Here is a 14,498-nt window from a genome sequence, read left to right as displayed (position 1 = left end):
CTTAGCAGAACTTCTACATTTAATGGTTAGGCCCTATTGAGTGTTGCTGAGCAAAGAGACGTTGGAGAGCAGGTTCACAGCTCCGTGAAAGTGGAGTCGCAGATAGATAGGATAGTAAAGAAGACGTTTGTTATGGTCTCCTTTATTGGTCAGAGTATTGAGTACAGGAGTTGTGCTGTCATCTTGCGGCTTTATTGGACATTGGTTAGGCCACTGTTGGAATATTGTGTGCAATTCTGGTCTCCTTCCGCTCGGAAAGATGTTGTGAAACCTGAAAGGTTTCAGAAAAGATTTACAACGATGTTGACAGGGTTGGAGTATTTGAGGTATATGGGGAGGTTGACTAATCCACTGCTATTTTCCCTGGAGGCTGTGGGGCGACCTTATAGAGGTTTATAAGATCGTGAGGGGCATAGATAAGATAAATAGAAAAAGTATTTTCCCTGGGGTGGTGGTGTCCAGAACTAGAGTGTATCTATTTAGGGTGAGAGGGGAAAGATTTAAAAGAGACCAAAGCGGCAACGTTTTCACGCACAGTGTTGTACGTATATGGAATGACCTGCCAGAGAAAGTGGTGGAGGTTAGTCATATTGCAACATTTAAAAAGCTTCTAAGTGGGCTTATGAATAGGAAGGGTTTGTTGCGATATGGGCCAGGTGCTGGAAAGTAGGACTAGATTTGGTTGGAATATCTGGTAGGCATGGACGAGTAGGACCAAAGAGTCTGTTTCGGTGTGTACATTTCTACGTCTATATGAGTCTGTTAGAATTCACTTTGCTTCATGCAGTTTAGATGAAACTTGAATTTGTCCGTTATGGGTAGTAGCCATAAATTTGCATATCAAATTTCCTGTTGCTATAATATGCCTAATATTTGGTGCATAACTCCCATCAATGCTGCTGCTCTTCCTTCTTCTAAAATCCATTTTCAGAGTTTCAGTACAATTTCGGAAACGCCGGTTTTGGGGAGCCGAATGGTGGGTTCAGGTAAGATACCTGGAGATGTAAATATCAACGCCAAGTTAATTACTCTTATTCTTTCTTCACAAAAGTTATTTCAAAAACTAGACAATTCAACTCTGTGAAAGATTCTGACTCTCAGCTCTTTCAATACACCTCATACCTTTACAGACTTTCTTTAAGAAATTTCCCCCCACCCTCCGATGCTCCAAACAACAGCCTGAGTTTATCTTACAGTTCATACCCTCTAATCTCGACAGCATCCTGGTAAACCTGTTTTGCGCCCTCATCAACGCCTCTACAGCCTTCCTGTGATGTTGTGACCGAAATGAATGTAATCCACAAAATGTGTCCGACCAATATCTTATAAAGCCAGACTGACTCTTGTCCTCGAGTAATAAAGGCAAGCATGCCATACGCCTTCCTTATCACTCCTACTATTAAGTGTAACCTTGCCCATGACGTTTGTTATCTCAAAGCGCTGCACCTCATACTTACACAGATCAAAGTGCAAATGCCATTTCTCCGCCTGCACCTACAACTGATCAACAATCCCACGGTCTTTCTTTGACAAACTCCTGCACGACCTACAATTCCACGGATGTTTGTACCGTCTCAAAACTTAGCGATTCACCCATTTACATTTTCATCGAAGATATTTACATATATTACAAGCAGCAGAGGTCCCTGCACGGATCCCCGCGGAATACTATTATTCACGGACCTTCAGCTTGAAGATAATCCTCCACCACTACCTTCTGTCTTTTATGAGCAAGGCAATTCTGAATCGAGGGAACTAAGTCACCAAAGATCACATGCATTGATGAGCCTTTCATGAGGGACTTTGTCAAAAGTCCTACTAAAATCCATATAGACGACATTCACTGCTCTACCCATATCGTTCACCTTTTTCTCCTCCTCGAAATTTCAACAATGTAGTAAGACATGACCCTGCAGAAAAACATACAAGCTGTCTTTATTAGGCCTGTCCCTAAGAATTCTCTCTTATCACGTTCCAACCACAATTTAAGTCTCACCTGTCTGTATTTCCGTTTTTAAACAGAGGAGGAGCATTAATTAATCACCTGCCCTCCGGGTGCTCTTCCGAGGCTGGGAAAGATGAGAAGATCTTTATCAAAGCCCCTGTAATCTCCTTCCCTATCTCTGTCAATACTGGGATAGATACCATCAGGCACTGGGGATTTATGCAGAAGACGCAAAACCACTGCTTTCTCCATTTCAAAATGCCACAGCATATTCGCATGCTCCACACAAATCACATGATCCTCCATGTTCTTCTCCTGGGCGAATACTGACGTAAAGTGTTCATTTGGGACCTTACCCACATTTTCTGTCTCCAAGCATAGAATCCATCCTCTATTCATGAGTGATCCTATTTCTTCCCAGTTATCCTCTTGTTCTTAATGAATGTATGGATTTCCTTGGGATTCTCTTTAACCCTACTTTTCAAGGTTATTTCATGGCTGCTTACTCTCTTAAGACCTTGCTGTGTTTTTTTTTCCTGCTTTCTTTATATTCTTCATGGGCTTTGTACGATTTTAGTTTCCTAATATGTACATTTATTCTTTTTTTCTGCTTTTGACTAAATTCACAACCTCTTCCATTAGCCAAGGGTCCTTCACATGGCCATCATTTTCAATCCTCTTATTGGGACATGCCGATTTCAAACTATTATCAGCAGGTATGTTAACAATTTCCAGATGCCAGTTGTGAATTTATCTGATAACAGCTCCTTCAAAATAACACTCCTTGGCTCCTGCCTACAAGTGAAACGATTTTTCCACCTGCAATTTAGTATCTTTGCACAAGATCCCTACTTATCCTTATTATTAGTTATCTTACTACCTCAGGAGTTGCGATCACATTTTTCAGAATGTTCTCCTACTGAAAGATCAGATTCCTGGTCAGGCTTATTAGACAGCATAAGATCCAGTATGTCCCCTCCTATAGTTGGACTACCCACAAACAGTTTCAACAGACACGTTTAGATGAACATAACAAATTAAGCCCTCCTTATGTCTCTTGGTCTGAGGGTTCCCACCCGCTTGCTACTCCATTTTCAACCCTCCCGACTGACACGAATGAACTTCCCTGCCACGATATTGGTTCCACTCCAGTTAAGGTGCAACCTATCCCTGTTGCACAGGTAAGCCCTCACACTCAAGAGGTCCCAATGACCCAAGAACCTGAAATCTTGCCCGTGCACCAGTTCTTTTGCCTAACATTCATCTGTCCTTTCTTTTCCTTCCTTGCCTCACTTGCACGTGACACTGGTAGCAAGCTAGAAATGAATATCCTAGAGGTCCCGCTTTTCATCCTCTTCCTTATTTCCCACTACAAATTTTGCAGGACCTGAACTTTCTTTCTACCAATATCGTTGTTACCAATATGCAGAATGACGGGTATCTGTTCATCTTCTCCCTTAAGCGTTTTGTACAACGGTTCAGAGTCTTTGACTCTGGCACCGGGGAAGTAACACACCATCCTGGATTCTCCAACGTGTCCATAGAAATGACTGTTTGTGCTCCTAACTAGCGAATCTGTCACCACTATTGCTTGCTTGGACCTTGTCTGACGCTGCTGTATAGTAGAGCCAGTCGTGGTGCCAAAAGTCTGGCTGCTGCTGTTATATTCCCTTTAGAGGCTATCGACGCTACCAGTACCCAAAACAATATACCTGTTGGAGAGGGGAGTAGCCACAGTAGATTCCTGTAATACCATTCTGATTCTCCTGGCAGCCACCAATCTATGTGACTCATCCTGTGGTGTGACTAACTCCTCGTAACTATGTAACTTTTTGACTAACGCCCCGTAACTTTCTGCCTCTGCATGCGCCTCAGTATGTCCAACTTCTTCTGCAACTGAACTATGCTATCTATGAAAAGTTGCAGCAAGTTCTCCTTCCTGCAGATAGAGTCGTCATGGACACTAGTCAGCTCCCAGAGATCTTTGTACAATGAAAAAAAAGACTACTCAGCCCATCGAGTCTGCTGCGCTGAAAATGCAGAAGGATACAAAATCGTTTCAAACTGTTTATGGGAACTGGAGAATATCAATCACTCCTCAATTCCATTTCAGAGAGGCAGTAAGAAACTGTTTAGTATCTCGAGCCTCTTCGGGACGGACAAGAAGAGACATCTCACCCCCTCAAGTTGTTGCAAATCAACAGGAATATTCCACAAACCTTCGAAATCATTACGGATCAACAGGAGGAGGACAAACAGACTTGGATTGTCTTACTCAAGAACCGAAGCAGAAGATCTGTAATGTAGAAACACCAGCAGGGCATTCAGCCCATTGAATGTGTAAAACAGGCACAAAATGAGGGCATTCAGTCACTGAAGCTTTTCACACAGCAGTCGGAGCAGATCTTGTAAAGGCTTGTGTCCACATCAGAGGAATTGGAAAGGAACGTCGAGGTTATAGAAAGGAAACAAATTAGAATGATAATTTTCAGCTCGGGAATGTAACATAATTGGCAAATTATTGGGATTAAAGAAAAATTGTAGAATCCAATATTAAGAAACTAATAGCAAGACATTTTCAAAGTCAAACCACAATTCACGAGAGGGAGCATGATTTAATGAAGAATAAACAATGTTTGAATTACTTGCTCAAGTTATCTAAAGATGTGACGGCGGAAAAGGATATAGAAGACATAGACTGTCGGGAAGTAGATGGTGGCATCTTGCAAAATGTCCAGATTACAGAGGAAGAAGTGCTGGATGTCTTGAAACTGTTAAAGGTGGATAAACCCCTAGGACCTGATCAGGTGTACCCGAGAACTCTGTGGGAAGCTAGAGAAGTGATTGCTGGGCCTCCTGCTGAGATACGTGTAACATTGATAGTCACAGGTGAGGTGCCAGAAGACTGGAGGTTGGCTAACGTGGTGCCACTGTTTAAGAAGGGCTGTAAAGGAAAGCCAGTGTACTCTCTACCAGTGAACCAGACCTCAGAAGTGGGCAAGATGTTGGAGTGAATCCTGGGGGACAGGTAAGGCAAGGACTGCTTAGACATAGTCGATATGGCTTTGTGCGTTGGAAATAAGGTCTCACAAACTTGATTGAGTTTTTTGAAGAAGTAACAAAGAAGATTGATGAGGACAGAGTAGTAGATGTGATCTATATGGACTTCAGTAAGGCGCTCGACAAGGTTCCCCATGGGAGACTGATTAGCAAGGTTAGATCTCATGGAATACAGGGACATCTAGCCATTTGGATATAGAACTGTTTCAAAGGTAGAAGGTAGAGGGTGGTGGTGTAGGGTTCTTTTTTCAGACTGGAGGCCTGTGACCATTGGAGTGCCACAAGGATCGGTGCTGAGTCCTCTACTTTGTGTCATTTACAAAAATGACTTGGATGTGAGCATAAGCGGTAGAACTGGTAAGTTTGCAGATAACACCAAAATTGGAGGTGTGTCGTGGACAGCCAGGAGGGTTTCCTCAAATTACAACAGAATCTGGACAAGATTGGCCAATGGACTGAGAAGTGGCAGATGGCGATTAATTCAGATCAATGCGATAAAGGCGAGGTTATGCATGTTGGGAAAGCAAATTTAACGGGACTTATACACTTAATGGTAAGGTCCTAGGGAGTGTTGCTGAACAAAGAGACCTTGGAGTGCAGATTCCTAGCTCTTTGGAACTGGAGTCGCAGATAGACAAGTTAGTGAAGAAGGCGTTTGGTATGCTTTCTTTTGTTGGTCTGAGTATTGATTACAGAAGTTGGGAGGTCACGTTGCGGCTGTATAGGACATTGGTTGTTAGGCCACTGTTGGAATATCGTGTGCAATTCTGGTCTCCTTCCTATCGGAAAGATGTTGTGAACATTGAAAATGTTCAGAAAAGATTTACAAGGATATTGCCAGTGTTGGTGGATTTGAGCTATTGGGAGAGGCTGAACAGGCTGAGGCTGTTTTCCCTGGAACTGCAGAGACTGAAGGGTGACCTTATAGAGGTTTAAAAAGTTATGAGGTGCATGGATATGATAAATAGACAAACTCTTTTCCCTCGGGTTGCAGAGTCCAGAACTAGAGGGCTTAGATTTAGGGAGATAGGGAAAAGATATAAAAGAGACCTAAGCGGCCAATTTTTCATGCAGAGGTGTATGGAATGAGCTGCCAGGGGATGCGGTGGATGCTGGTACAACTGCAACATTTAACAGGCATTTGGAAGGGTATATGAATAGGAAGGGTTTGGAGGGATATAGGCTGTGTGCTGGCAGGTGGGATTAGATTGGGTTGGGATATCTGGTCGGCATGCACAGTGTGGACCGAATGGTCTGTTTCCATGTTGTAAATCTCTATGATTCTATGACTAAGCGAGCTGGATTATGGGGAACCCACAAATATAATATCTCCGAACGCAATGCATAAGGCGCCAGCTAAAAGACTGATCAATGAAATAATAGCACATAAGGTTAGGAGAAATTTAGTAGCTTGGAGAGGGAATTCGCAAAGCAGCAAAATGGACAAACACGAAATAGATGGGTCATTTCCTGGCTGGCAAGATTTAGCCTGACACCCAACTATTTACAATCTATATTTTTACTTGTGTATAAAAAATGCTGAAGGAAAATTTGCATAAGGAAATTGGAAACTCACATTACAATGAAGATGTAACAAATTACAGATGAATATGAATAGGTTGAATGAATGGGCTAACGGTAAATGAAATTCAAAGTGGATGACTATGAGGTTGCCTTCTTTTGTCAGGGGAAGAGAAAGGCAACTTATCATCAAAACGGAGAGGAACTTCAAGCATTAATGGGCAGAAGAAATTGCTTGTCCGGAAAATTGCAGAAAATTGTCATACAGATACAGCAAGTCTTAAGATAGGCATTTTCAGCACTAAAAATGCATTTTCAGCAGTTATTTCTAAAAGAATAGCATTAGTATTCAACAACAAAAAACATTACTGGGGCTATAACTGGAATGCTGTGTACAGTTCTGTTCACCTGACTAGAGGAAGGAAGTGGTTGTATTGGAGGCAGATCAGAAGAGGTTCATTAAATTGATTCCAGATATGAGGAGTTTGTCTTATGAAGAGACTGGGCAGTTCAGGCTTATATTCTCTGGAATTTAGAAGAATGGGAGGAGTTCTCTGTGATGTAAAGATGATGCTTTTGGTGACTAACAATGTTGATCGTGCAGATGTGAAGTTGATATCTCGACATGTGGGGCAATCTATAACAATAGATCATAGTTTTACGATAAGGCGAATCAGGTTTAAGACAGGAGTAAGGAGAAAATACCTCTCTCAATGGTTTGGGAGTCTGTGTAATTGCCTACCCCAGAGTGCAATGGATGTTGCGACATTGAGTAAATAAAGGGCTATGGAGAGCTTACAGGGAAGTGGAAGTAATCAAACAGACCCCACCACAAAGGATATATTTCCCTCCCCACCCCTATCAGCGTTCCGGAAAGACCACTCCCTCCACGACTCCCTCATCAGATCCACACCCCCACCAACCCAACCTCCACTCCCGGCACCTTCCTCTGCAACCGCAAGAAATGCAAAACTTGCGCCTACAACTCCCCTCTCACTTCCCTCCAACGCCCCAAGGGATCCTTCCATATCCTTCATAAATTCACCTGCACCTCCACACACATCATTTACTGCATCCGCTGTACCCGATGTAGCCTCCTCTATATTGGGGAGACAGGCTGCCTACCTGTGGAAAGTTTCAGAGAACACCTCTGGGACACCCGCACCAATCACCCCAATCGCCCCGTGGCTGAACACTATAACTCCCCCTCCCACTCCGCCAAGGACATGCAGGTCCTTGGCCTCCTCCATCGCCAGACCATAGCAACACGACGCCTGGAGGAAGAGCGCCTCGTCTTCCGTCTAGGAACCTTCCAAACACAAGGGATGAATGCAGATTTATCCAGCTTCCTCATTTCCCCTCCCCCCATCTTATCTCAGTTCCAACCCTAAGACTCAGCACCGCCTTCTTGGTCTGCAATCTTCTTCCCGACCTCTTCGGCCCCACCCCCTCTCCGGCCTATCACCCTCACCTGAACCTCCTTCCACGTATCGTATTCCCAACGCCCCTCCACCAAGTCCCTCCTTCCTACCTTTTATCTTAGCCTGCTTGGCACACCCTCCTCATTCCTGAAGAAGGGCTTATGACCAAAACGTAGATTCTCCTGCTCCTTTGATACTGCCTGACCTGCTGCGCTTTTCCAGCAACACATTTTTAAGCTCTGAATTGAAATCAGGCATGATTGTATTAACTGGTGTAGCAGACTTGAGGGGCTGAATTGCCAACTGATTCTCATTCTTCTTTTTCACCCCTTCAAAGATGCTGCATAGGAGTGGGGGAGGACAACATTCAGTAACGTCATTGTCACATCAATTGAAATGTTTTGCATCATCGAATTCTGAACCTGTCTCACAGAACCAGTTCAGATAACATAAATTGAGATAAGGTAACAGGACAGCATGGAGAACTTTGCAGATTGTGCTAGTGTTCTGCTCAATAAACTGGACTATATTCCAACCGTGGGAGCATTGCAAACTTTTGCCATTATACTTGTACTAAATAACTGCCGAACACGGGGAAACTTGCTGTCTTTGGTGTACGTGACACTAAATTGGGCTGACACGAATTATATTTCCATGTCAGGATAGCACCAGAACAAGACAAGGCGTGTGTGCGTTTGTGCGTATGTGTGCGTGTGTAAGAGAGAGAGAGAGAGAGAGTGTATGTGTGTATAATGGAGGGTAGGGACTGTCTACATGTGACCATTGTTGCTTCAGAGAGAACACGCATGGAGGAAATCAGTTTAAATTTGAAGAACTGGTAACATTTTAGGTAAGTGACAGTGAGAGAGACTGAAGGACGTTTCTTGGGTACTTGCGATGATGTGTTTCAGAATCTTGTAGTAAAAGCATTGTCAGACCCACTAATATTCAGTGCACACAGGAATGATGGATGAATGGGATTTTAGTATGAGTTTGAATATCGGCCGTGGAGTGCATTTGCTTGCGCAGGTTTGAAGCTGGGAGTGTTAGGAGTACATTCTTGGCATTAAGCAGACTGTATTTCATCGGTCAAGTTTCAAGTAAGAGTTGGGGTGAGTCAGTGAAGTATATTCTGGAGGTGTTAGTAGTTAAAATTAGGAATGGACGGGTTACGGTTTCAGGAATCAGCTCATGGCCAAAGCCATCAATATAGTTGTATTTCGTCTATTTCATCCTCAGATATTGGTCAAGGATGGCATGGTGTCAGAGGAAAAATGGATTTAAACCATAACAGAAGATGGTGACCTCCATGCTCCCAATATCTAATTAATAAGTGCAGTGATACAATGAATCCTGGTTCACACCTGAAACTGACTAGTTCTTCAGAGATACCCATGACAGTGACTGCCAGAAGCTGGAGGAAGAGATTGAACGAAAAAGTTCACTGATGTAGTTAATTGTGATTTGAAGAGTGAATATCTGATTTCAGACTCTCAGCGAGGACAATAACAGTGGCAAGGAGTGTAGAGTAAATGAAGATAATCGTAGTACTATTACATAGTGTTGATAGGAATAATAACTGGACAGTGAGATTTAGCATGGACACCAATGATAGCCAGGATAGGATAATAAAATCATCGAATAATCAAAAGAGCATACTCCATCCACAGTGATTTATGATATTTGATAATGTGCAGAACGATACCAAACATTCCAGGATAAACTCCTCTCCAGAGTTGGAATATTTCCGTCAATTAATCTCAGATTCTGCTCTATTGCTGTCACATTCCACTCTAATGTTCACAGATACTGATCTCTTCTCCCCCTCTCTCTGCAATTCTTGATAGCTGTTAGTGCTACGTGGTGCTGTTTCTGCTCAAACTATGGGGTAAAAAATTGTTCAGAGAACATTTGTCATGAAAAACTGGAAACCCTCCAGTGTGATATTTTTAATCCATGGAGACTGACATTAATCACAGTCGCCGATCAAACAGGTTCAATTCACGCCTTCCTTATCGCACTCTTTAAGTCACAAGAAGAGGAACTATTACTTGGTCTGGATAGAATGTATGAGGGTTCGTGATCAATGGGCCATAAAACTTCCAAAATTTTTATTCTTTTTCTTTGCATGTAGGAGTAATGCCAGAACACAGCAGGATTGTATATATGTTCTATACAGTTTATAATAGGATACAGAAATATGTTAACTGACCAGCTGCAGATAATGACTGTTCAGGTAATTTCTAGAGAGCAGAAAGCAGAATGACAACATTTATTGATCACTGACTTTGAATATTGCTGTTCCTATTGTTAAGTGCCCTTTGTCGCATTCTTTCATAATCTTGAGACATCGTTTGGGCCATTAATGTCGCTGTTCAGAAACCCGGGAAAAATTGAGTCTCCATGTGCCTACTGTAGAGGAGTAGAAGGTGTCCATTTAGCCCACTCGAAAAAATAACACACTTGAGAGGTATAAAATTGGAATGTTGACATGTCTTGCAAGGAGAATCATTCAATATATAGAGAAGGATTACTGCAGCAAATGAGGTTTCACTGAAAGGACACTTGGATTAAGTTGTGTTATTTCTATTTGTATAACTGAGAATAGAGGGACCTCCACCAGTTTAACGGCTGCTCATTTAATATTTTGAGCCTGTTACAGAGGACAGGAAGAGCCCAATCATCCTTTCAAGACTGTTACACATGAACACGCCAAAACCATTCAGCCTCTTGTGAAGGCAATTCAGCTGGTCCAGTCTCTTACAGAGGAACAGAAGAAGGCGTCTCAGCCTCTTGAGTCTACGACGGAAATAGAGAAAGTGCCCATTCAGCCTCTCGACCCTGTAACACGGGAACAGGCAGAGAATATTCAGCTTCTCTAGTCTGTTATACAGAAACATGGATTATTCGTTCAGCCTCTCGAGTCTTCACAGGACAACAGGAGGAGTATATTCAGCCTCTGGAATGTGTTACAGCGGCGCAGACGGATGCCGTTCAGCTTCTCCAGTCTGTTATATATGAACATGAAGGGATCATTCAGCCTCTCGAGCCTGTTATGTTGTAACTACCGGATTTAAAATAGTTATGTAAAAGGATACCTTGGTTTAAAGTTCTGAATCTAGCCTGCCAATTTTGAAAACGTGCATCAAACACTTTGGAAAGTTTATTGGGAAAACATATCCCCAGATAACAGGATACTTGGAAATTGGGAAACATTCAAAAATGAAGTTATGGATCTCCAGAAGTGATATGTTTCTGACAGTATGAAGTCTGGTGGGTTGGATGACAAGGGAAATGGAGGCTGAAAACGTGTTGCTGGAAAAGCGCAGCAGGTCAGGCAGCATCCAAGGAACAGGAGAATCGACGAGTCGGCATCAGCCTTCTTCAGAGCTTATGCACGAAACGTCGATGCTCCTGTTTCTTGGATGCTGCCTGACCTGCTGCGCTTTTCCAGCAACACATTTTCAGCTCTGATCTCCAGAATCTGCAGTCCTCACTTTCTCCAAGGGAAATTGAGGCTTTGATCAATGAAAAGAAGTAAATCAAAAAAATCAAGTGCAGGCAGCAGGGATCGAGTGAGTCCTTAAAACAGTACAAGGGCAGTAGGAGTATACTCAAGAGGGTATTCAGGACTGCAAAGTAGAGCATGACATGACATTGGTAATTGAGGAAAACTGGATTCTGAAGGGATTCTGCAAATGCATTAAGAAAAGAGTAACTAAGAAGAGAATAAGGCCACTGAAACATCAGCATGGTCACCAATGGATGGGACCATAGGAGAAAGATGAGGTATGAAACGAATATTTTGTATCATTATTTATTGTGGAGAAGGAGAAAAAAAAGGTCATCTTGGGAACTCTCCACATTGCAGAGGAGGAGATGCTGAACATCTTAAAGTGCATACACGTGGATAATTCTCTGGAAACTGATCAGTTGTATGGTAGACCTTTGTGAAAAGCTTTGGACGTCATTGCTAAGATCCTTGCTGAGATATTCGTATCATGGATAGTCATAAGTTACGTGATGGAAGACTGGAGAGTACCGAATGAGTGCCATTATTTAACAAAGTAGTGTGGAAAAGCCATAAACCAATGAGCGGTCACAGCTAAAATGCTGGAGGAGATTCTGAGGGGAAAGATTCCATGTATTACAAAGGCTCAGACTGATTAGGGATAGTTAGCATGGCTGTGCGCATGGGAAACTACGTGTCACTAACTTGTACGACTTTTTTTGAAGAAGATTGATCAAGACACAATATTTGACGATGTTTATATTGGCTTCAGCAATGTATTCAACAAACATCCACATTTCAGACTGTTTAGTAAGGTAAGAATAGTTTGAATCCAGGGATACCTAGCCTTTCAGATACAAAATTCGCTGAAAGGCAGAAGACAGAAGGTGATGGTGGTCTTTTTTTTCTGACTGGTGGCTGCTGAAGTTTAGTGTGCTGCAAGGATCAGTACGGTGTCCAGTAGTTCCAGTAACTTAACCAATAACATGTATTTTAATGTAGGAGAAGTAGTTAGTAAGTTTTCAGATAACACCAAACTTGGTGGGCAGTTGAGAGTGAAGACTATTTCAGTGTACAACAGGACATTGATCAGATTGCCAATGAGTGGCCGATTAGTTAACATTTCAGTAAGCCAGATGAGGGTCGAACTAACAGAATTAATTGTAGTACCACGGTGAGAGTTGCCAAACACAAAGATCGTAATAGATTTGCAACAGTGTGAAAAAGGCCATTCAACCCACCGATTCTAACTGACCCCTTGAAGAACCACCCACTAGATTCCCCCATCCGATCCTATAACCCTACATTTTCTATAGTTAAACCACCGAGCCTAGACATTACTGGACACTGCAAGGCAATTTACCATGGCCAACATACCGAACCTGGATTGTGGGACTAAACCACAGCACGCTGAGTAAACTCCCAGAGACATGGAGAGAGTGTGCAAATTCCACGCAGACCATCGTCCTAGGGTGCAATTGAACCAGGGTCCCTGATTCTGTGAGGCAGCAGTTCTAACCATTGTGCCACTGTGTAACCCAAAGCCAAAGGTAACTGCATTCCTGCATTTTTAAAAATCCATCACATCATTTGAGATGATGTCCAATTACAGTGGGGTACCTCTATAATGACTTCCTTTTCCCTCACCCGAGAATTCTTCCCCCACACACGACCTCTGATGGACAGGGCTTTCAGCTGTAACCGGCCCATCTCCTGCCCTTTAGCCGTAACCACTTCCCCTTCTCCCCAGATCAATACTTCTGTATGCAGAATACGAGCCAATCGAAAATGAAACAAAGATCTGCAAATGCTGGACATCACAAACAAAAACCTTTTCGGTGAAGAGACACCAGATTGAAATGTATCACTGCTTCTTTCCTCCTGATTATACTAGACTTGTTGAGTTTTGCTGATAATGTCTGTACTTGAATAACTAATTTCCTATTTATAACATGCACAAAATTTGCTCTGTAGTTTTGACTTAGACATAAAACTCCCATCAGTATTTAATTCTTCTTACTGTTTCTAAATTACAGACAAACTGTTTCTGTGTAATCTGAGTGATAAGGGTTATGGCGAGTTTAATGGCAATTGAGTCTTGATGTTTTGTGAGGCCTACGTGGAAGTTAAGGTAATCTCGTTGCCTCTTCTTCGTTCTTCTCGAGAGGAATGGCTAGTTTCTCAAACAAAAAGAAAGCAAAGGACAAAGAATATTACAGCACAGGAACAGGTCCTTCAGCCCTCCAAGCCTGCGTCAATTCATATTCTCCGTCTAAAATTGCCACTTGATTTCTAAGGATTTGTATCCCTTTGCTCCCTACCCATTCGTGTGTCTGTTCAGGTACATCATAAAAGACCTGATCATTCCCGCCACTACTGCCACCGCTGGCAGCGCATTCCAGGGACCCACCACCCTCTGCGTGAAGAACTTTCCATGTATATATGCCAAAATTTGTCCTCTCTCACTTTGTACTCGTGACCCGTAGTAACTTGGTCCTCCACTCTTGCTATCCAACGTGTCTACGATGATTCTGTAGGACTCAATCAGGACCACACTCAACCTCTTTATTTCCAATGATAATAATACTAATATACTGAACCTTTACTCATACCTAGCAGCCTCTAAATTCGGCAACATCCTGTTGAACTTCCTCTGCTCCCTCTCCAAAGCATCCACATTCTTTTGGTAATGTAGCGACTAAAACTGTATGCAGTATTCCAAATGTGGCCAAACCAAATTCTTATACAACTGTAACATGACCTGCTAATTCTTGTACTCAATACCCCGTCCGATGAAGGAAAGCATGCTGTATGCCTTCTTGACCAGTAGATTGTCCTGCGTTGTTGCCTTCAGGGCACAATGGACCTAAACACCCAGATTTCTCTGTACTTCAACTTTCCCTTGAACTTTTTTATTTACTGTACAGTTCGCTCTGGAATTACATCTTCCCAATTGCATCTCATCACTTTTGTCTGGATTCAATACCATCTGCCATTTCTCTGCCCAGGTCTCCAATCCATCCATATTCTGCTGTATTTA

This window comes from Chiloscyllium punctatum, chromosome 19 (assembly GCF_047496795.1).
Source record: "Chiloscyllium punctatum isolate Juve2018m chromosome 19, sChiPun1.3, whole genome shotgun sequence".
In the NCBI taxonomy this organism is placed as follows: Eukaryota; Metazoa; Chordata; class Chondrichthyes; order Orectolobiformes; family Hemiscylliidae; genus Chiloscyllium; species Chiloscyllium punctatum.
This window is presented reverse-complemented; position numbering follows the sequence as displayed.